The sequence below is a fragment of the Psammomys obesus genome, unplaced genomic scaffold (assembly GCF_907164565.1).
Source record: "Psammomys obesus unplaced genomic scaffold, mPsaObe1.curated_primary_1811, whole genome shotgun sequence".
Lineage (NCBI taxonomy): Eukaryota > Metazoa > Chordata > Mammalia > Rodentia > Muridae > Psammomys > Psammomys obesus.
In genome coordinates, this window is record NW_026596039.1 from 4,660,339 (window position 1) to 4,681,116 (window position 20,778).

General features: G+C 46.5%; 1 protein-coding gene and 1 long non-coding RNA gene across 2 annotated transcripts in view; one reads left to right on the plus strand and one right to left on the minus strand.

The window, feature by feature from the left end:
* Grik4 (glutamate ionotropic receptor kainate type subunit 4) overlaps window positions 1-20,778 on the minus strand; it is a 284,790-nt gene that overhangs the window by 95,981 nt on the left and 168,031 nt on the right. The window lies entirely within an intron of this gene.
* On the plus strand, window positions 17,934-18,987 carry LOC129687615 (uncharacterized). The gene is made up of 2 exons (XR_008721803.1): window positions 17,934-18,134; window positions 18,501-18,987. It is a non-coding gene; the product is annotated as an uncharacterized LOC129687615 (long non-coding RNA).

Consider the following 20,778-nt stretch of genomic DNA (forward strand, 5'->3'; position numbering starts at 1 on the left):
ATGAGAAAGGCTAAGCCTAGTTGTCATAAGGTGTTAATTGCTTGGTGAGGCCATTTGTGTCCAAATAGGAAGGCTGGGGTTCAACTTCTGGATTTTTTTCAACCCTGAATAACATTAACGAAGCAAGGATTATAGTGGTAAGTGCTGCAAGCTCTCGGCCACCAACTGTGCACCAGACAGAACTAAGCAGGCTTCACCCGAGATCTCTGTTTATCCTCAGAGCAAGCCTTGCTGCATGGGAGCTCATCTTGACCTTTCATAGCTTCGGAGCTGAGACCATGTGCATCAAAGTGGCTTTCCCGGGGCCACATGGCTGGGAAACAGTTCAAAACCCAGGTTCTGCTGACCTCAAACCCAGTGCTCTGTGTTAGTATATGATATACTCGTCATAAAGTCAGAAGTACTGTGACTCCACTGGTAGCATGCTATAAAATAACCAAGGAAACCAAGTCAAAGCTAATCTCAGAGCACACAGGCATCAGTGACAAACCAAATGGTCTGAGTATGAGGAAGGGACTATGAACCATTGGTTGAGTTTCCTCCTGAGAGGGTTTTGTTTTTGTTTTTATTTATTTATTTATTTATTTATTTATTTATTTATTTATTTATTTATTTATCTATCTTTACAAAGGGGCCTGGGGCTTTGTCTTAGATCCACTGCAGTCCAGACTGAGCACCTGGACAGCAACAGATTGTAGGGACTTGGGAAAGCAGTGGCTGTTCTTCATCCTCTGCTCAGCCTGAGAATCCCACTGGAGTAAGAATAATACTAGATATGCAGAAGGGGAGGAAGAATTAGGAATGGATGTTGGAGAATTGGAGATGCAGTACGGAACAGGATGTGTTGGGCCCAGCTTCATGAACTTGGCCAGCTTCTGGGCATTGAAGCCAATAAGGAAGATGATTGGGGCAGGAAGACTTCCTGAAACCTACGCAGGGCCAGCCTGCTCAAAGGTGGCCTCTCTGCATTTATATAAGGCGGGCCTTCATTGGTGCACTGCTCAGGGGACACAATCTGGCAAGCATGTAGCCTGCTGGCCAGTGATCCCTTGCTGCTTAGGGCTGTTTTTTTGTTTTTGTTTTTGTTTTTCTTTTTTCTCTTCTGTATCGTTGGCACCTCAAGGAAACTTTTAAAAATAAAAACTACCTTTGGGGAGGGGGGCTGTAGAGATGTCTCAGTAAGTAAAAACACAGCATAAGGACTTGAGTTCAATTTCAAGAACCCCTCCCCCCAAAAAAGCCAGGTGTACACTTATAAAATCCCAGCATTAAGCGTGTGGGGTGGAGCAAAGACAGGTTGATCCCAGGGTTCACTGTATGTCTAGCTTAAGCCTAATCAGTGAGCTCTAGCCAAATGAGAGGGTACATCTGAAAGACTAGGTGGAAAGCTCCTGAGGGAAGAAGCTGAAGTTGACCTCTGGTCTCCACATGCAGGCACTCACACACACTGCCACTCTGGCCTCATGAGCAATGACCATGATGCTTGCACAGGAGAACAGGCATGGATCTGGAGCAAGAACTTTGAAACCTTGTGTTCTTCATTGCTATTGGGGAAACGTTCAGGAGAGCTGTGTGTGTTCTGGGAATGGCATACAGGAGCCTCGGATTACTAGCACATTTGTCATGTGGAAGACGGTGTGGCCAGGGAGCTTTCATGAAGCCTACAGTGTCTGCCTCTGCCTCTGTGTAAGGCAGCAGGCTCTCAGTGACCCTTGAACCTTGCTGGCTCTTTAAATTTTATTTTATTGAGCCAGGGTCCCACTATGAAGCTGTGGCAGTCCTAGAATTTACTGTGTAGCCCAGGTTGACCTTAAACCTACAGAGATTCACCTTATTCAGCCTCCTAGGTAGTGGAATTAAAGATGTGCACCACCACATCCGGTTCCTTTCTTTAAAAATTTTCCACAGTTATTTATTTATTTATTTATTTATTTGTTTATTTGTTTATTTGTTTATGTGCATGTGTGTGATGGTACAGTATGTGTTGAGGTAAGAGGACAACTGTCAGGAGTCAGTTCACTCCTTCCACTGTGTGGATTCTAGGGATGAAACACATGTCAGGATTGATGGCAAGCGCCTTCATCTATCTGCTGAGCCAGCTAGTCAGCCTGTACCTCTCCCTTCTTGCCAGGGCCACAGACGACCTATAAAGTGAATTATTTCAGTACCACTAGAGCCTTTGGAATTCTTCGAGTTTAGCCACCTAGACCCAGCTGGGCTGTGCCTGTCCTTCCAGTCCCTTCATTCCCGAACCTGTCATGTTTCCTAACAGTCACGTCAAACTCAACCTTCTTGTCAGATGGATTTTCTGCCGCTTGCACAAACCTCAGCCTTTGGTCTCTACAGCTCCACACATCCAGCCTCAGCCCCAAACCAGCCCAGGAGCGGAGGCTGCCGCCTTATGTCACCTCAACCACAGGAATTTACTAAAAACATCATGTATTCTTGAGTATGCTCAGACCTGCTTCCACTGGTGTGCCTCTACATGGCTGTCACTTTGGGCTCTCCTCACCACACGAGCATTGGATGGAGTCTCTACACATTCCCATTTAGAGAAAGAAGGAGCCAAGCGCCCAGAGCTAAGTGTTTTCCTCAAAAGACAGAAGCAGAGGAAACCCTGCTGCATACAAGAGCGGAACCTATTTCATTCCTACTGAACACGCAGCGCTGGCCAAGGCCACCAGGACATGCAGTTGCCCACGCCTCCTCGATGAGCTTGTTAATGACTGACAACTTAAAACGCTGCCACCCCAGGAGTCCCGAGAACACCAAAGACTCCAATTTCCTAACCTGTTATTACGAAGCGGGAATGATGGAAGGAATCCTGAGATCATGTCACCCTTCAACCTGAACTCTGTGTCTCCCCACCCCACTTGGCTCCTCTCTCTTGCTGCCTTATCTGTGACTGTCCGTGATTACCCACCAGTCTTTCAAGCTAGAATTTGGAAGTCACCCTCAACTTCCTCATTCTCTTCCCACATCTCCCCCTCTGCAAGCATGTACACATTCATTGGCTTCTACTTGAGACCATTTTCACTTCTTTCCACCTCAGAGGCTCTGTCCTCTGCTCTCTATCCTTACCACCTCTATCTCACTTCTGGTCCTCACCAGCTTGTGCCTACCTTTTCTCTGGTCTTGTAATTCGCCAACTTCCTTTGCCATTGCTATTATTGGAGGGATGTTTGTGGAATATAAGTTTGATCATGAACTTTCAATGCCACCTTCTGCCCCAGAAGCACACAAGGCACAGTTAGACACACGAGTCTTTGCATGATTCATGCCTACCTTTTTCACAATCCCTACTTTGACCTCCTTTATCACATGTAGTTTGGAACAGAGCCACTCAAATGTGCCATCATGGAACCTCTGTTGTCTTATTAGAGGTTTTATCATGTTAAGTCTGTAAAAGGCTAAATGCCCAAGCCTGGTTGCTGTTTGAAACACATGTGTTTACACAGCATCTACTCAGTTTATCCACTTGGGTGTATCACACATGGAAAGAAGTCAGTACTGGTGACTGAATAGATTCCATAGGAGAATACCTGCCATCTCACATGAGCAGTCAGGGCCTTGATACTGCCGAAAGCTCTTCTTTATAACAATATTTATTCACTTCTCCTCAGGACCTGACACATGGCAGAAGCCAGGCCCCTGCTTTGTCTCACAAACCTCAACCTTAGCCTTTCTTAGTAAGACCCTAAAGCCAGCAGAAGTTTGCAATCTCTTGGGAACCTTGGCATTCTCCCTCCTTCTTTCCCTCTCTCCAGAGGCCACCTAACTGTGGTGCTTGCCAGTCTATTTATCTGCATCAAAGCCTGTGCTCTCTGCAGGTTGGAAGATTGCTTTTTGTGTAATAGGTCTTTGAAGACAGTGGCAGCTGGGAGGCTAATTCATACCTGTCAGTAAGTCCTATTTAATGGAAGATTTGGTCCCAAACCTCCCAGCTCCCAGCTCTCCTGGATTCTTCTCCCTGCATGTTTCCTATTCATTTACTCCCATGACCTGAACATTCACATCTATTCTTCCCAGGAACCTTATCCCTTTTCTGCTTTGCTTTCCCAGTGTGAACCCACAAACAGGACTTCAGAGACAAGAATATAGTCTGTCTTACTCATTGCTCTGGTCCCAGCCCAGCACCCCATGCTTGTTCTCAGTAAGTGTTCAAGGTACATTCATTAAATGAATTAATGTTCTCTTGGAAACACAGCCTCATGGTGTAACCGCCTTTACAAAGATGCCCATCGTTTGTTCCCACAAAGAGGAAGACAGAGGCCATGTGGAAAACCCTCCTTCCTCCTCTGCAGCACCTGGGGCGGTCTCAGTTTTGAATTGAGAAGATTGTTCTGTCTTTGGGTGCTAAATAAGTAGCTGTTAACTATGCCGTTAGCTGTGCAGCTTAAACTTCCGTGAGTGAACTGTCATGAAAATGCTAGCTACCTTGTGTTCCTGCCTATGGGCTAAGGAGAGTTAGTGCTTTCATGCAGGCTTTCTGTCATGTATCAGTCTTTGCATCCGAGGTCCTCTGCACTCAGGACTGCTAGTGTGACCTCTTACCTTCATATTAGAAGGTCAGTGTCTCCTTCCTCAGGTCCCAGTGCATTACCTTCGGATATATAGATAGACACATACCTAAGGCACCCCCCCCTTCTCCCTGTGGGCACAGTTGTCTGGGAAGATGAGTGACGCTGTCACAGAGTGGTCTCTGCCTCCTTACTGACTCTGCTTGCCCCACCTCTGCAGCAGGTTGCCTGAGAGGCGGGCAGCTTGCTGACTGTGATGTGTGATAGGCCACTAGGTTTCAACAGCAGCCAGAAGTGTACAGAGCAGATGGCCTAGAGGTGGAGGGAGGGATGGAGAGCAGGAAGCCAGGGTCAACACTGTAAGACACTTCAGGAGTGAGGGTCAGGGGTTTGGGATTTACTGTAGGGTAATGGGGAGCCCCCAAAGGATCTCTAAGAGCGATGCGATCAGGAATGGTTTAGGAAGATTTTCACTTTCAACCAAGATAAAAAGCTGGACTTCAGGATTTACAAGAGGTGTCACAAGGTGAAGTTTCTGACAGGATGATGAGCACCCTGTTACCCCTGGGCTGTGCATGCAAGATGCAAGCAGTTTAGAGCAAGCATGCTGGATGCCCTCAATGGTGATTAATTGAGCTTCAGATGCCTTTGACAGTGAGTGGAGGATGAAGAAGCTGGATTGCTTAATAATAACAGCACTTGCTACTCTTAATGGTGCTTGTAATACAATAGCACTTAGAATGGAATAATAATAATAATAACAATAATAATAATATGATTTGCCATGGTGTGTTTTCATCTCATTCTCCTTGCACTGCCTAAACAGTCATTAATCTCAAACACTCCTCTCAGCGGGATCGGAATTCTTCAGGGTAGAAAGCACCTCCTGTAGCTGCAGAAATCTCAGAAGGCCTCAGTTTCCCCCTTTATTCTTAGTCTTCCCTCAGGGACTCACCGTCTGAGGACCTGGGATTCATCCTGCCCAGAGTCAGGTGCTACCTGCTATGAGGTCATAAAGTGGCCCTATTTCCTGCCACAACTGTCTGCAGTGACTTCCTGGTTTTCCTGGCTACCTCTTGCCTAGTCTAGGTCTCACTGATGGTAATGAGGAAAATACAAGGAATCAGCTAATTCATACATTCAGTGAGCACTGTAGGATGATTCTACGTGACACTTAGGACTCCCCATTCCCCTGCAGGAAGGCACGCGCGCACACACACACACACACACAAACACACACATACCATCCCTGCAACTGGGACCTCAGTAAGCTTTACTTCTGTGACTAGTTTATACCATGTGGTAAACTTTATCCAACTTACCCACAAGTGCTTTAAAAGCAGAGTTGGTTGTGGAACAGATAGTCAAAGAGATTTAATAATGGGTAAGGAGTTGGGGACCAGGTTAGAGTGAAGTATCCTGTTAAAGAGATGGTGCAGACCCCAGGCAAAGGCTGGGGAATGGCTCCAGATGTCCATTGCTTACCAAGGCAAGAGTCAGAAAAACAAACAACAAACAAACAAAAACAGAGATGGCAGCCCTCTAGCCTCAATAAAGTGAATTCTACCAGTGACAAGAATGAGTTGGGAAGAGAGTGTCCTAGGCTACAGTGGCAACACTGCCATCAAATACCTTGAAATTTTAGCCTGAGCAAAGCCCCATCATGATAAGCCAAACCGATGACCTACACAGGCCACTAGCTTCCTGGTAATTTGTTTCACAGTGATACACAGAGTGACAAAAGCAAGAGACTGGCTGGGAGAGAAAGAACAAATTCTCACACAAATATCATGTGGCCAGAAACCTTAGACAAGCTTCAACCTTCTCTGAGCCTCACTTTCCCACTTTACTGACCCACAACTTTACCTTGCAGGGTCACGGTCAATGCTAAAAGATCTTGAATGGAGGGCCTGGAGAGATAGCTCAGTCAATGAAGTGCTGGCCATGCCAGCATGAACCTGAGTTCAACCCCTTGGACCCACACAAAACTCTAGGCATGGTGGCATGTCCTCATAATCATGTTGCTGGGAAAGGGAAGGTAGGTGGATCTGGGGTTTGAGGGACAGCCAGCAGAACCTACTTGGTGAGCTCTGGGTGGGAGATTGTCTCAGAATACAAAGTGGATATATCAGAGGATTACCCCTGGAGTCTACACTCATAATATGTTCACTCCTTTCCTTACAAAGATCAAGAGCTTGGAGAGACATCTAGCACACCGCTACACCCAAAACCAGAGGCAACTATTGCCACACCTCAGCTTGTGAAAATGGGTAGATTTTTGTTAATGCATCTTCCCGATGGTAGACATCTTGAAATTGCTAGCTCAACAGACAGCAGAGGTGGGGAGGCATCTCTCCCCGGATGAACAGGACTTCTGAATGTTTAAGTACTCTGTGGCAAGACTCAACACCTCCCTCTCCCCCTAAGCCCTATCAGACAGATGGCCCTGGCAGTCAGAGGGGACATTTTCATTACGTTTCCAGAGATACTAAGCCAGAGACGTCCCCAGAGCCTGGTTCTTATTTCAATTTGATTTATTTGCTACAAGCAACCTGATGCACCCAGTAACAAGCTCACTTGGGCTTAGGAGAAACTTGAAAGTGTGTACCCGAGTTGAAAGCAAAGATGAGGCATGAGTTCCAACTTTTATTAAACGGATGAAACACAAGTATCTCTAACTCAGATCTGGGAGCCCCGGGGGAACTGATCTTTGCTCTCACCCTGTTTGTCAAATATCAACATAGGTGTTTGTCTGATAATTGGCTTCTCTGAAACACCACAGAGCTTCTATGCCTCCACCCGGAGCCACAGCACCTTACAGAAGGCTTTTCCAGTTGGTACCCCAGGCACAGCTCTCCTCTGTTTTCTCATATTGCTGCCCCTCCTAGATAGGAAGCTCCTGACCCCTGCAGACACTCCTGTCTCACCTCAGTAATCAGATGGCACAGTGATGTTAGGTGAGGTGCCATTATGAGGCTCCAGGGCAGGCTCCTCCTTCCACTCCAGCCCTGAGAAAGATGAAGGCATAACTGGCTCCTAGCCATTTTCAATGCTCTATAGACCTAGGGTTGGTGCTTCTTCTTCTCTGGGGTAATTCAACCCTCACTAGACATTCATGGACACTCCCCCAGTTCTCACCACAGGGAGAAAAAAATGTGGCGAGACCAAGCAGACTATGGCAATTTTTAGCCTTCCATGCATCTTGGGCCAACTGGTTGTCTGCATTCATCAAGGGAAGGGTCCCATCTCTGAGATCTTCACCTAGCCTCTTCTAGTCCCAAAGGCTGCTAAAGGTCCTTTTCAGTGGTGTTCCTCCTTCTTCGTGACTCTAAGTTAGAAGCTATCATGGTCAGGGACAAGGGCAGACTTCTAGGCTAGAGTTCTCCTGTCACATTTCTGAGCACCTGGCACCCTGCTTTGAAGGAAGCGAGCTGCACCAGAGACACCAGTCAAATACCCCCTGCTTGTGCCCTGGGGCAGTTCAAGATTTTGACTGCTTTTTAGGACAATGGAGAAACACAGAATGGGAATTTTCTGGGCAACAGAGTGTAAGAGAGATCAAGACACTGTTTCCCAACCAGGGGACTCTGGTCAGCTGAAGGAATGGGGGTGGGTAGGGGGTGTTGTGTGTAACAAGCAAGCCAGATGAGGACACTGGAAGATCAGGAAACACTGGAAGATCTTGTTCAGGAAAGACACTTTAGTGCAAAATGAGCTGGCCAGTAATATTCATCCAGACACAAGTGGTGTGATTATCCAATTCATAAAGTCAACTGCATTTAAGAACAGAGAGTCCACAGGTATGTTAGCACACACACCTTTAATCCAGGACTTGGGAGGCAGAGGCAGGTTGATCTCTGAGTTCCAGGCCAGCCTGATCTATAGAGCAAGTTCCAGGACAGGCACGGCTACATAAAGAAACCCTGTCTCGAAAAACGAAAACCAAACAAAAATAATTGAGAGTTTTTGGAGATCTAGCCTATCCCCATCTAGGATCATACAAAGTTCATTATCAGGCACAACCGAGACAAGACTTCTGGCTGCTGATACCAACTGAGTGATAGCGAAGCCATATTCACCGCAGAAGGGCTACCAAGCCACAGAATCTTCCATGATGGCTCTGGCTCTGACATCCCATCGCACTCCTTGCTCTGGCCACCACACCCATCATAGCTCAGTCTGCCCACAGTCACTCTCTGGTTCTCATCTCCAGCCCATCCTATAGAGAAGCCATGCCTGTAAGCCTTCCTCCAACCTCCTCAAGAAGCACAAAATGTTCCCTTCTCTGAACTCCTGCACCTTATGTTACTAGACCAAGATCTTGTTGAGACATACCCCACTGAACCACATCAGACTGGTCCTTGTATTTCTGACCAGACCAGGCTCCTTAACAGACATTCACTGAATGTAATTCACTGAAAGGGCAGAGTTGTGGTGTAGTTTTGTTTCTGCTGCTATGATAAAATAGCTTGACACAGAGTAACTTGGAGAAGGAAGGGTTTTGTTTGGCTTACAGTACCAGGGTTCAGGCCATCATTGAGGGGAAGTCAAGGCAGAAAATAGAAAGAAGTAGACCCATAGTCAAAAGCAGAAAGAAACAAATGTTTATGTTTGGCTTATGTGCTTGCATTCAGCTACATAGGGTTCTTTTTTTTTTTTTTTTTACACTATTCAGGATCCATGCCTAGGTAATGGTGCCACCCACAGTGGGCTGGGTCAGTGAGTAATCAAGACAGTCAACCTGATCTGGATAGTAACTCATTGAGACTCTCTTCCCAGGTGATTGTAGGTTGTGTTAAGGTGTCAGTTAAAGCTAACAAGCAAGGGCTGATTTCCTCTTTTCCCTGGGGAACTTTCTTAATCATGGCTAGCTAACCATTTAATAACCCTGTAACTTAGACCAAGACCTATGCTCTGTTAACCATCATGACACGGGGACTTTCTATCTACTTCTGGCTGTTTTGGAACTCACTACAGAGACCAGGCTGACCCAGAACTCACAGAGATCTGCCTGCCTCTGCTTCCCAGGTGTTAGGATTAAAGGTGTGCACCATAATGCCCAGCAAAGTCTGTGTGTGATAGTTGTATTGTGTGTGTCTCTTCTGTAATTTTGTCTGCTTTTTTTTTTTTCCTGGAGTTGTGGACCAAAACCAGGTCCTTGCACTTGCCAGACAATTGCTCTACCACTGAGCTAAACCCCCAACTGTAATTGTCAAAAAAACCTTAAAGGACAAAAATAAACCAAACCACAAAACATTAGTGCCTCTGGAACCCCCTTCTGGCTTCCCCTGCCATTTCTCTTTACAAAAGTACCCACAGTTTCCAAGCAGCGACTCAGAGCACACACACAGGATGGTTAGACTCTTAGCAGAGCACCAGGCTGGAGAGTCACCTCTCCTTCGTCTCCCAGGACCAACAGACATCTGTCACCGCATCACCTGCCACCTCTCGGGCTCCCATTGGGCAGGGTGGGGGTGGGGCAAGACATTCACAGCTCAGACAGACTCATGGGAAGCTTTCCATTCATTACTCTGCCCTGAGTTGAAATAAATACGCATTTAGTCACCAGAGCATACTGGAATATGCAGAATGGCTCTCCTAAAGGGCTCAATAAAGCTAAAATATGTGGCGACTCTTAATATTTTTACAATAAACTACATTTTAGAATCAATTTCCCTGGCACCAAGAAAGATGTCTGACTGATGGATTGTAGTTTTGGCTGGCTGGTGAGTGTGTGTGTGTGTGTGTGTGTGTGATACTCTCTCAGTGAAAGTGTGAACAATCTGGGAAAAATTAAGACATCGAAGAAACTATTGTTCTAACTAGGTGAGGCCAGTTTTGACTTTTTTTTTTTTTGTTCTGATGAGAGCTCCAGAGTTGAGGAAAGCCAGAGGTGGTAATCAATCAATCAATAATTAAGAAAATGAAAATGAGGTCTCAGGGTGGAAATATTCAGTGGAGAAGTTGCTGGGGACAGGGAGAAGGAAAGGTTCGCCAGCTGTCAACCGAGGATTAGAAACCCCCACTGCTCCCCAGGAAGTGTTATTACCCTACTTTGCCATAGGGTCCATGATGATTAATCTTGAGTGTCAGTTTGATTAGAATCCTGTAGGGGACAACCCCCGGGGCATGCCTGTGAGGGAGTTTTCAGGGAACTTGAACTGAGCTGAAAAGATCCATTCTGAACGAGAACAGCGCATTCTGCTGTCCTGGGTCAGTGGCTGAATGATAAGGCGGAAGTGAGCAACTCACCAGTGTGCAAGTGTTCATCTCTCTCTGCTTCCTGGATGTAATGCAACGTGACCAGCCCTTTGCACTCCTGCTGCCTTGTCTTCCTGCCCTGATGAGCTCTACCTACCTTGCCAAAGTTCACCAAAACAAACCTTTCTGTCCTTGAGTTACTTTTCTCAGGCATTTTGTCATAGCAACTGGAAAAGTAGCAAATGGAGTCCAGTTGGTAAAGTAGTTGCCACATGGACATGTAATGTAGAGCAGGGCACAGAGTAAAACTCACACTCCCTTTGACCTGAGGCCCTGCCTGCTTCTGTGGAACACGGCGATCCACCCTTGGTGTCCACAACACAGTGTGGAGGTGCTCCAACCTCTTGTGCCCAGCATGGGGAAAAGGGGAAAGGGGAAACTGACCTTTCAAATCTGAAGAGGAGGGATTGTTCTCAAGACCCTGGGGCTCTCACTGCATGGGTCAGGTAGTAGGTTCAGGCCTCAAGAAGCCGCATGACCCAAGATCACCAAGGCACAGTCTGGCCATCAGTACCTCTTGATGAAAGAGAAGCCACTCAGCACAATCAGTCATTCCCAACCTCGAATTCGATTTCCCTTCTGCTATCATCCTTCTTAGTGCCAGCGTGGGCCTCAGGTTTCGACATCTCCCACCCTCAGCAGAGTTCTAAGCCCTGCTTCTTGGATCGTGAGTTAACCAGCCTGCCAGGCCTTCATACCCTTCAGTCCAAATCTGTTCAGGCTAGAAGGAGAGGAAGGACATGCAAGACTCAGCAGTTCCTCATCACTGTGAGGCTTCCTATGTGCAGAGGCATCCCAGGGATAGGGAAAAGAGCTCAGCATTTCCAACGAACTGCAGCCAACCAACCTCCTGGGCTCCTTTTAGCTGGAGAGCTTTTGTGGGATGAACCGAATTCCCTTTGGCTGTGAGGAAATGCACCGTGCCCCCCAGAACTCCCAAGCCTGGAACTCTAGAGACAATCCATTCACCCACCCAATATAGATTGATTGGGCATTTATTAGAACTCCAGTCAGCCACTAGGGTTACAGAGATGGACAAGACAGGCTGGGTCTGAGTGCCAACTGTGTGAGGACTTGAGTTGGAATACCTAGCGCTGACATACAAGCCGAACGTGGCCATGTATGCCTGAACCTCCGTGTTCCGATGCTGAGATAGGCAGATCCTGGGAGCTGGCTGGCCAGCCAGGCTAGCTGGAATGGAAGCTCCAAGTTCAGTGAGGGAGACCCTTCCTTGAGGGAATAAGGTGAGGAGCAACAAACCAAGACATCTGATGCCCTTCTCTGGCCTGCACATGTGAACATGAGTACATGCGTTCATAGACACAGGTGTACGCACGTGCACAGCACACTCACAACTGTGAAAGTGACAACACACTCAACCTAGTGATGAGTCAGGATGACTTCAGTGGAAGAGTGACATTTAAATAACACCTGGAGGATGGACAGAGCTGGCTTGCCATAGATAGGAGCAGAAGATTGGGTTAACGTCATCCGCCCTTTCTCCTGAAATTAATTGCCTTTTCTCTCTGTGTCTGCCCTGGCTCCCCTTCCTGTAATAATTTTAGCAATTTCAATTACTTATGCCTAATCTCGCCGATAAGCCTTTGAAAAATAAATACAAACTCAGGTCCTGCTTCGCAATAAAATGAAGTGAGGGGAGGATGGCCAGCTGCACATAGCTATTCTGCAGAAACAGGTAGGGCCTGGGACGTGGAAGAGCGATTACTGCAGAGCTTGCTGGGTGGGATCTGGCTACAGTCTGTGACAGAAAAGGCCTAATCCGAAGCTGCTTCTGTGGGCCACATTGGGCCTCCATACAATGTGCCAGTCTCCTCGGTTTCCAGAAAACAGTCTTATCCCCAGGACATTGTGAATTGGACTGCTCCCAACCAGTGTACAGAGAAACAAGTCCAAGGCTTAGAAAGACCCTCGGAGTACACCTCTCGAAACCCTACAATATACAGAGACGAAGGACTGAAGCTCAGCAAGAAGGAACGGCTTGTGTAAACAACAGCGTTGCTAAGTGAGGCGGTTAAGAGTTAACTGTCTGGCTTTATGCTCTGGCTCCACCACAAGCAAGAGACCAAGGCATTACCAGCCTCGGCTCTTGTAAGTGGGAACAAAATAGCTGTTTCGGCTGGAGCTGATGTGAGGCTTACATGAGAAAATAACCATGGTGTAGGGTTTACAGGGCCCCGGCACAGAGAAGCCGTTCAATAAAACGGCAAGTACAGCCGTTGCTGTCATCCAGCAGCAGTGGCAGGATTAGCCCTGGGTGTCCAAGTGCCTCCACTGCCAGTCCAAAACCTTAACCCCTCCTGCTGGCAGAACTATTCCCCTGAGGCTTCTCTCTAGATTCCCCCAGGGAACAAGCCTGGGGTGCCACTGCCTTCTATGCACCCCACAGTACGGAAATGGTGGTGATGACAAACAGACCAGGCTTCTGTTTCTCCGAGGTTTCCTGCTCTTCACTGACCTCCCATGAGGCTCTTGACTTTACCCGTAAATCTGGACACCACTCCCCACCAAGGTGGCAGCTTCCTGCTGTGGCACATGGCCTGCCTGAGCTCTCTGACAGTAGATTATAGAGTGATCTTCTCTTTCCTACTAGGAAGAGATTGTAGCTCTTGCTGGGTTCATTAGCAGCTGGGGAGCTCCCTTTCCCCCCAGATTTATTAGCTCAAATCTAGCTTCCCCTCCACGTCTTCTTTTCAGACACAATGGCCACAATAGCAGACTGGGCTTTGCCCAGAGCCTTAATTCTTCATGTCTTGTATCCAACTTGCACGTGTCTTGTGAAACAAAGGTTCCTCCAACCACAGCCACGCAGGTTGGAGGACAGAGACTCTATTCCAGCAGCTAAGTAAAGTATGTCCATAACTGGCCTGTGTGCACCCTATCAGGGCAGGCACACTCTAAGCCACCAGCAATCTTGATCACCAGCAACACCCTGGGTGCTAGCATCTACTCTTAGGATCAGTTATCCTCTAAACAGACAAGCCAGGGTCCTGGTGCCAATTGCTCTTGTAGCACACACAAAAGAGAAGTGCAGTAGCAATTAGTAGTTCAATAATGTGACAGAGATTCGTTGCTGATGACCAAGCCTAGTTCCCCTTCTACCTAGGCACACAACTAAACTACATTTCCCAGACACCTTTGCAGGCATGTGCAGTCTCATGATAAGATCCAGCCAACAGAATTGTAAGAAGTGATCTGCACTGCTTCGAAGCTTGACCCATAAATTACTCTGCATGTGAGCCTCCATGTTTTTTCCCTACCCCTGGCCTCTATGAGGCACATTTGTAAGCTAGAGATGCCTGGGACCCTAACTGACCTTATTTGAGGCTGTTACTATCAAGGACAACTTTGTGGAACTTCTGGTAAGACATGTACGGTCTACCTTCTATATTTGTGGGTTCCACACCGTGGCTTCATCCCACAGCCAACTGAAAATAGTCAGGGAACAATTAGGTCTGTGTTAAGCATGCACAGATACTTTCCTTGTCACTGTTCTCTAAATGATACCATATAATAACTATCAGCATCTACTTTAAAGTATGGGGAAAAATACTATACCACTTAAAGGAAGAACTTGAAGATCTGCATATTTCTTTTTGTTCACAAAGGGTCCTAGGATCCCTCCCTCCCCATAGTGAGAGACAGCATGCTTGCCTCTCCGTGAATCAGCAGGATTTGTGGACTGATTAGCTGTAGCAGTTATCTCTGCTTACTAGCTACAGTGCCAACAACAACTATTCTAAAGTTCCTACTAAGGACCTTTAAAGACAGGCATTACCACTATTCACATCTTACTGATGAGGAAACCAAAGTCCCGAGAGCCCCAGGTCCACACAAGTGACTAAAAGAACCAGAGCAGGGCTTCTCGTCTGTTCTGAATGTCCATCAGATCCGGGTTCTTAAACACCAGCTGCTTCCTCTTATTACAAAGCTTCTTCATTAGAAGGGCCCTCAACTACACCTGTGGGGTCTTGACTCTCCCAATCTGCAATCTCTAACTAGAGAGAAGCAGCATATCTGAACACTTCATGCCCACCAGTATGGCTCTTATTAGAAAATGAAAAATAAGAAGTATTGGCAAGGCTGTAGCAAAGCTCAAACTCTTGCGCACGGCTGCTGGGAATGAAACATGGTGCAATCATTCTAGAAAACAGTTTGGTGATTTCCCAATAAATTAAAAATGCGATGAGCGTCGAGTCCAGCAAGTTCCCTCCTTAGGTGCCTACCCAGAAGGAGCAAAAGCAGAAACTGAAACAGATGTTTGCACATCCATGTTCATGGGTCACAATACCAAACAACTGGACTACTCGCTGACGGGTTAATGGATATGCAAAATGTGGTATACCATGGTATATTATTCATCTTGGAGAAGGATGAGCCTTAGAGACATTAAGCTGCATAAAGTAAGCCAGACACAAAAGGAAAAAAATGTTCTATGACTTTGTGTACGTGAGGCACATAGTCATATTCACAGAAAAATGTGGATGTGTGTTTCAGGGACCAGAGAGGGCTGGGAATAGGAGGAGACCAGAGCACCTGTGTAATAAGAATAGTTTTGGTTTGGGAAGATGGGAGAGCATTGCAGAAGTGGAGGGGGATGATGATGGCATAACAATGCAAATATGTCTAGTGCCACTGAAAGTCACTGATGGTGGATAAAATGGTAAATGTTTTTACGAGTATTTTTATCATAGTAGAATTTTTTTTTGTTAAAATGAAGGAAATGAAATTCTGATACATGGTACAATATGGATATAGCTAGAAAATATTACATTGAGTGCAATAAGCCAGATACCAGCTACGTAATATTGTATAACCTTTCTGGTGTGAGGCACCTAGAAGGGGTGAATTCACGGAGAAGAAAGAACAAAGGGAGAGGGAGAGGGGTGAAGGAATAGGAGCTGTTGTTTTGGGGTTTCCTTGAGTTTTAGAAATGGTGTTGATGCTTATAAACAGGACTGTGTAGATATTACTGAATTGTAAACTTAAAGGCTTAAAATAGCAAATTCTATGTTATATCTACTTTGACATACACACACAAAACAAAACAAAACAAAACAAAACAAAACAAAACAAAACAAAAGAGTATGTAGAAAGGAAATGTAGAAGAGAGAGAAGGAAGATTGCTTGAGTGACTTCTGAACCAGGGCAGGACTGGCTCTCTGGGCTGTGCAAGTGTTGCCTTATGACTTTGCACAGTTGTTGATATAATGTTTTGGAATGTATACACCTTACCCTGGTTCATTCAAATGCTGATTTCTCTCCCCCACTATCTGGTTTCAATCCTGACATTGTATTGTGATACTTATTCTAAGCATCACCTGTCTCAAGTTTGTGTAAACATGCCACCATTTGGTCTCTAAAATGTCAATTAAAACAACCAGCCACAATGTTGAGCAATGGAGAGGATAGGGTGGGACATCCTAGTTCAGAGTGGGAGGAGAGGAAGGAAGAGGAGGACAGGAAGGAGTAGGAGACAGAGGAGGAGAAGTGGCAGGAGCAGAAGCTGGGAGAGCAGAGGCTGGAGGAGAGGTCTTGGAATGAGGTGGAGAGATGGACTGGACCTAAGATATCACTAAAAGCAAGTATAATGGGTAAAATCTGAATGGTAGGAAACTACGTGGGCTTGGAGGTTTAGGAAGGAATAACTATTGCCCAGCACTGTGATCTAGGTTAATTAAATAAATCCCAGTCTCTGTGTGCTGATTTGGGTGTACAGCTGGTTTAGGATTAACCACAGCTTTACTAAAAGATACATCAATAGCAAATTTTAATGACTTAATACAACACAAAGTGATTCTATTTGTCCTGCTTTGTCCCTTCCTTAGTACACATTCTCTCTTCAACCTAACCTTGACCTGCTCTCCTGGCTGGGCCTTGCTTCCTCCTATTACCTTCCATGATCCTGACCTCTGGCCACATAAACCTCTGGCTTTCTGTGATTTCTCATATTTTGTGATCTGTGCCCCATGAGCCAACAGTCTGCTCCAGGCTCCCACGTCATCTGGGTGCCTCCCATCTGTGATCAAAGACTTGATCCGCTGGGACTGATTCTTGACTCCTTAGAACCATAAATGGGGACGAGCAGTTGCTTTACTGGTCAATTAAGCCACCAACGTGTGCTGCTGAAGCGTCTGTCCCATTATCTTACACCTTTCTATCCCTCTGGCACTGAGTTAGGCTTCACAAGGACCCACCAGCCTGACTTCTAAACCACAGGCTCTGCTGGGATCTGCTGGCCTCAGCTAGACCCAAGAGCAGCCCCAGTGTTTTCCTGGGTCAGCAACATTTCTTGCATGTCACTCAAAGTTCAAGGCTGACATGCACACTCTCCCCGATGCCCAGGCCCTGACTGGGAAAGAAACTGTGCTTTGTGTAGCATGAACAGGGTTCAATGAATTGATGGCTTTATGTTTAATTTATTTTGATTGGTCATTTGGTCCTAACTCTTGCTATAGGTAATCCACAGATCGAACCCAGAGCTGTCAGTTTAATTCATTTATTACAGATGCCCTATGTCAAACAATGTTCTTAGCACCTGGATGGGACTGAGGCATGAGGACATGGTCAATACTCAGCAATTACTGACATGCACACAAACGTCCTGCCATGGCAAGTATGCTCATGCATAATAACTGATCGACCGGGTTGTGTTCAGTCACTGGAAATCAATAAAATGGTATTTTAGGGATCATTTTTTCGGGGGAGGGAGCAAAATATGTTTCCTGTTCCTTTTAATCTGCAAGAAGCAAAGCCTAGACTTTCTAATGTAATAATTCTCCTTTATTAAACTCAAATTGTGAGCCAGTTGCTCTCCTGAGCTAGGTGCAGGGCCCACTGACCAAAGAGATTACCAGAGTTCAGACAGGTTAAGTAGTCTGCACAGCGGGTAGCTGCTCAGACTAGAAGGTTAAAGGCCTGTCTATCAATGCCCAAGTCTGTGCCCAGTTCTCCATGCTTGTTTTCAAGAGGGAGAGCTGAAAACTTACCACTGCTGTCAAAGCTAGAGAGAGGGGATGAGACAGGGTTCCCTAGGGCCTGAGAGAGGGAGCAAGGAAGAAGGAAAGGCAGGTGCATCAGCTTGGTGGGAGGACCTGGAGAGCTCAGCATATCCTCCTGGGCTGTGAAGCCCCTCTGCTCTGTTTCCAGGCTCTGAGAACTCCAGGCAGCAAGGCTGGCCCTAAAACAGTGCTTTACTCCTACTGGATCCTGTTCCTGCTAGAAAGACAAGGAATTATGGAGAAGCTTCCAGAATTCTCTCACTGATTGATTTCTGCAGCATTCCTGCTTCTGTTTTCCTGACCGGTTCCCAAGCAGCGACGCTCAAATAGTGAGGTCTCTGCTTTCCCCTTGAAAACCCACTGGCAGGCACGAGTCCTGGTGATTCCAGGTGCAAAGGACTCTGGCTGAGGCAAAGCGCAGAGCTATTCTCGCCCCATGCCCTCCAACAAGAAGGAAAGCTCTGAACTGCAAAAGCATCCTCCTGCTATGAAAAACCATAAGGTCCTTAGGGACGCCACAGGAGGCTTTGCCACATACGGCTCAGCAACATCCACTGTAAGGTTTTGTTATGTCCAAAAATGAGAAACTGGAGGCACTGAGCGTCTGTGCAACTCTCTTAAAGTCACCAGGGAAGACAAGGTAGAATGAGGACTTGGTACCTGGGCCTCCTGACTTGACAGTACATTTTTTTCCTACTAGAGAACATTGTCACCCTCCAAGAAGAGAGAGAAAAAGATGATACACTGCATGGTAGATGCTGTCCTCCTAGAAACCCAAGCCAGCACCTCCATCTATTCTGACCACTGTGGGGAATCTCCTTCCTTCTGCCTGCTGAGTGGCCTGGTGACATAGAGATGCCCAGCTCTATCTTAAGCTACTGCTGTTGTCTGATGCAAGGTTCCTCCTTGGCAGCCTGGCAGAGTGCAGACAACTTAATCCCCATCCACCCGCCACCATTCTTTCCTCCTCTCTTTGTCCCTACCAGCACGACTGTGCTTTAATCTCTTTCCTCTCCTGCCAACTTGCCCAGGCTGTCCCAGATGGCCCTTCACCTTAAGCAAACCCATTTCCATTGCTGTATAAGCCTCTTCTCCCCCTTTTACATGTTAATTCTCTGATTCACAGCTGCAGAGTTAGATAGAAGAAAGAAAGAAAGAAAAAAATAAACCCAAAAATGGCAAACAAAGGAGTTCGCTCTATTTCACATTTTGAGGGAAGTGAGGGGGGCTTCTGGGGTTCTGGTGATATTCTATTTCTGGATGTAGAGGCTGCTTGCACAGGTGTGCTCACTTGGAGACAGCTCTTTTTGCTCTGTGCATATATAATATGCACGGTGTTCCATCTGCTCACCAGACTTGAGTAAATGATCCCATGGGCTCTTCACGGTGGCACACACCTGTAACTCCAACACTCAGGAGACTGAGGCAGGAGGATTACCATGAGTTCTGAGGCCAGTTTGGGCTACAAAAGTAAAAACAGTTACAACGAACCCAGACATTAGCTATAAGTCAGATGGTGTGATGAGCCAGCCATGTGCTGTGAAGTTCAAGCCATGGAGAATGACTTCCTTCCAAGTCCCTGTGGAAGGAGACCCCATACCTGAAGGAAGGGGAAAAAAGCTCCATTCCTTTACAATCTTTCAACCCTGGGAGCTTGGGCCCACCAATGTATCACGGCCAACAATTCCACAGCAACCCCAAGAGGGGCTGTGCATCATACCCGAAATGACTCCAGGCCTGCTGATCTAGGCAAACATCACTTAAATACTGCAGAAGACCTGGTCCCTAGTTCCGGGAGGGAGACTGATGATCTTCTAACCCATCCTGTGTACACTGTCAGCAAGGTCTAGTAACAAGCCACCTTTCCCTTTGAAGAGTCCAAGTTGTGAGGGTGAATTCTGTTTCTTTCCTTAGCCAGGCTCTTTCCACTCACTGGTTATTTTCGGAGAAGATGTCAGCAGACAGTGAATAAGAAACAAGTGAGTTCACATCCCTGGCAATGCATGACTTTAAAGGCCCTTGCTCTTTTCTGGACATGCCATGAACCGTCTTATGGCCAAGTACCTGAGGGTGCAGTTCCTTATCCCGGAGCCATCTTCCTTTCCTTGTGTGTTCAGAAGGACCCTACTTTTCTCCCAGCACTTTCTTCAATGAAGCTCTCCCCTATTGCCCCAAGTTGAGTACTAGTCCCTGCCACAGAGGAAGGGGAGGGAGGGTGGGCTGGTGCAGTTTATAACATATCTAAGAGTAGAGTTCTCTACATTTTACTGTCAGGGGTACTTTGGGTTTTCACAAAGCACCCTTGGCTTCTTTCTTTTTTTTTTTTAACATTCTATTTATTTATTTAGTGTGTGTGTGTGTGTGTGTGTGTGTGTGTGTAGCATCCACACACATGCTACGGGACACATGCACATACAGCTCGTGGGAGTTTCTTCTCTTCTTCTACCATGTGATCAAGCTCAGGTCATAGGGCTTGGCAGTAGCAGCCTTCATCAGCTGAGGCATCTTGCCAGCCCCAGGCTTGATTTCTTATTCCAGTTTCAACTCCTCATGGCTGCTCAGTACCTAGTGTTCAAGAACCACCCAAAAGCATGTCTGGATGAAGCGGGCTATTGTGGACATATTTTTTATATGATATGTAAACATATTTTTGCTATAATCCCAAGTAGGGGATTTTACTTTGTCCACACCTGTTAATTGTCTCGTGCAAAGCGTGGTCATTGCCAGCTGGAATTAGTTAACTTCTGAGCACTTTGAGGACTATAAACATGATAGCCCAGAGAAGAAGGCACAGTGGCTTTTCTCCAAGAGGATGACTGTTTGCAGTTTGCTGGTTATCTGGACTTCTGGATTTCCTGACGACGGATATCAGTATTGTCCCCCAAAGAATCCTACAACCCTACCCAGCAGGAAGAAGTAAAAAAGGCTATATCCCCTTTCCCTTGCAACCTTCTTTTTCCCCTATCTGAGGCTGGGGG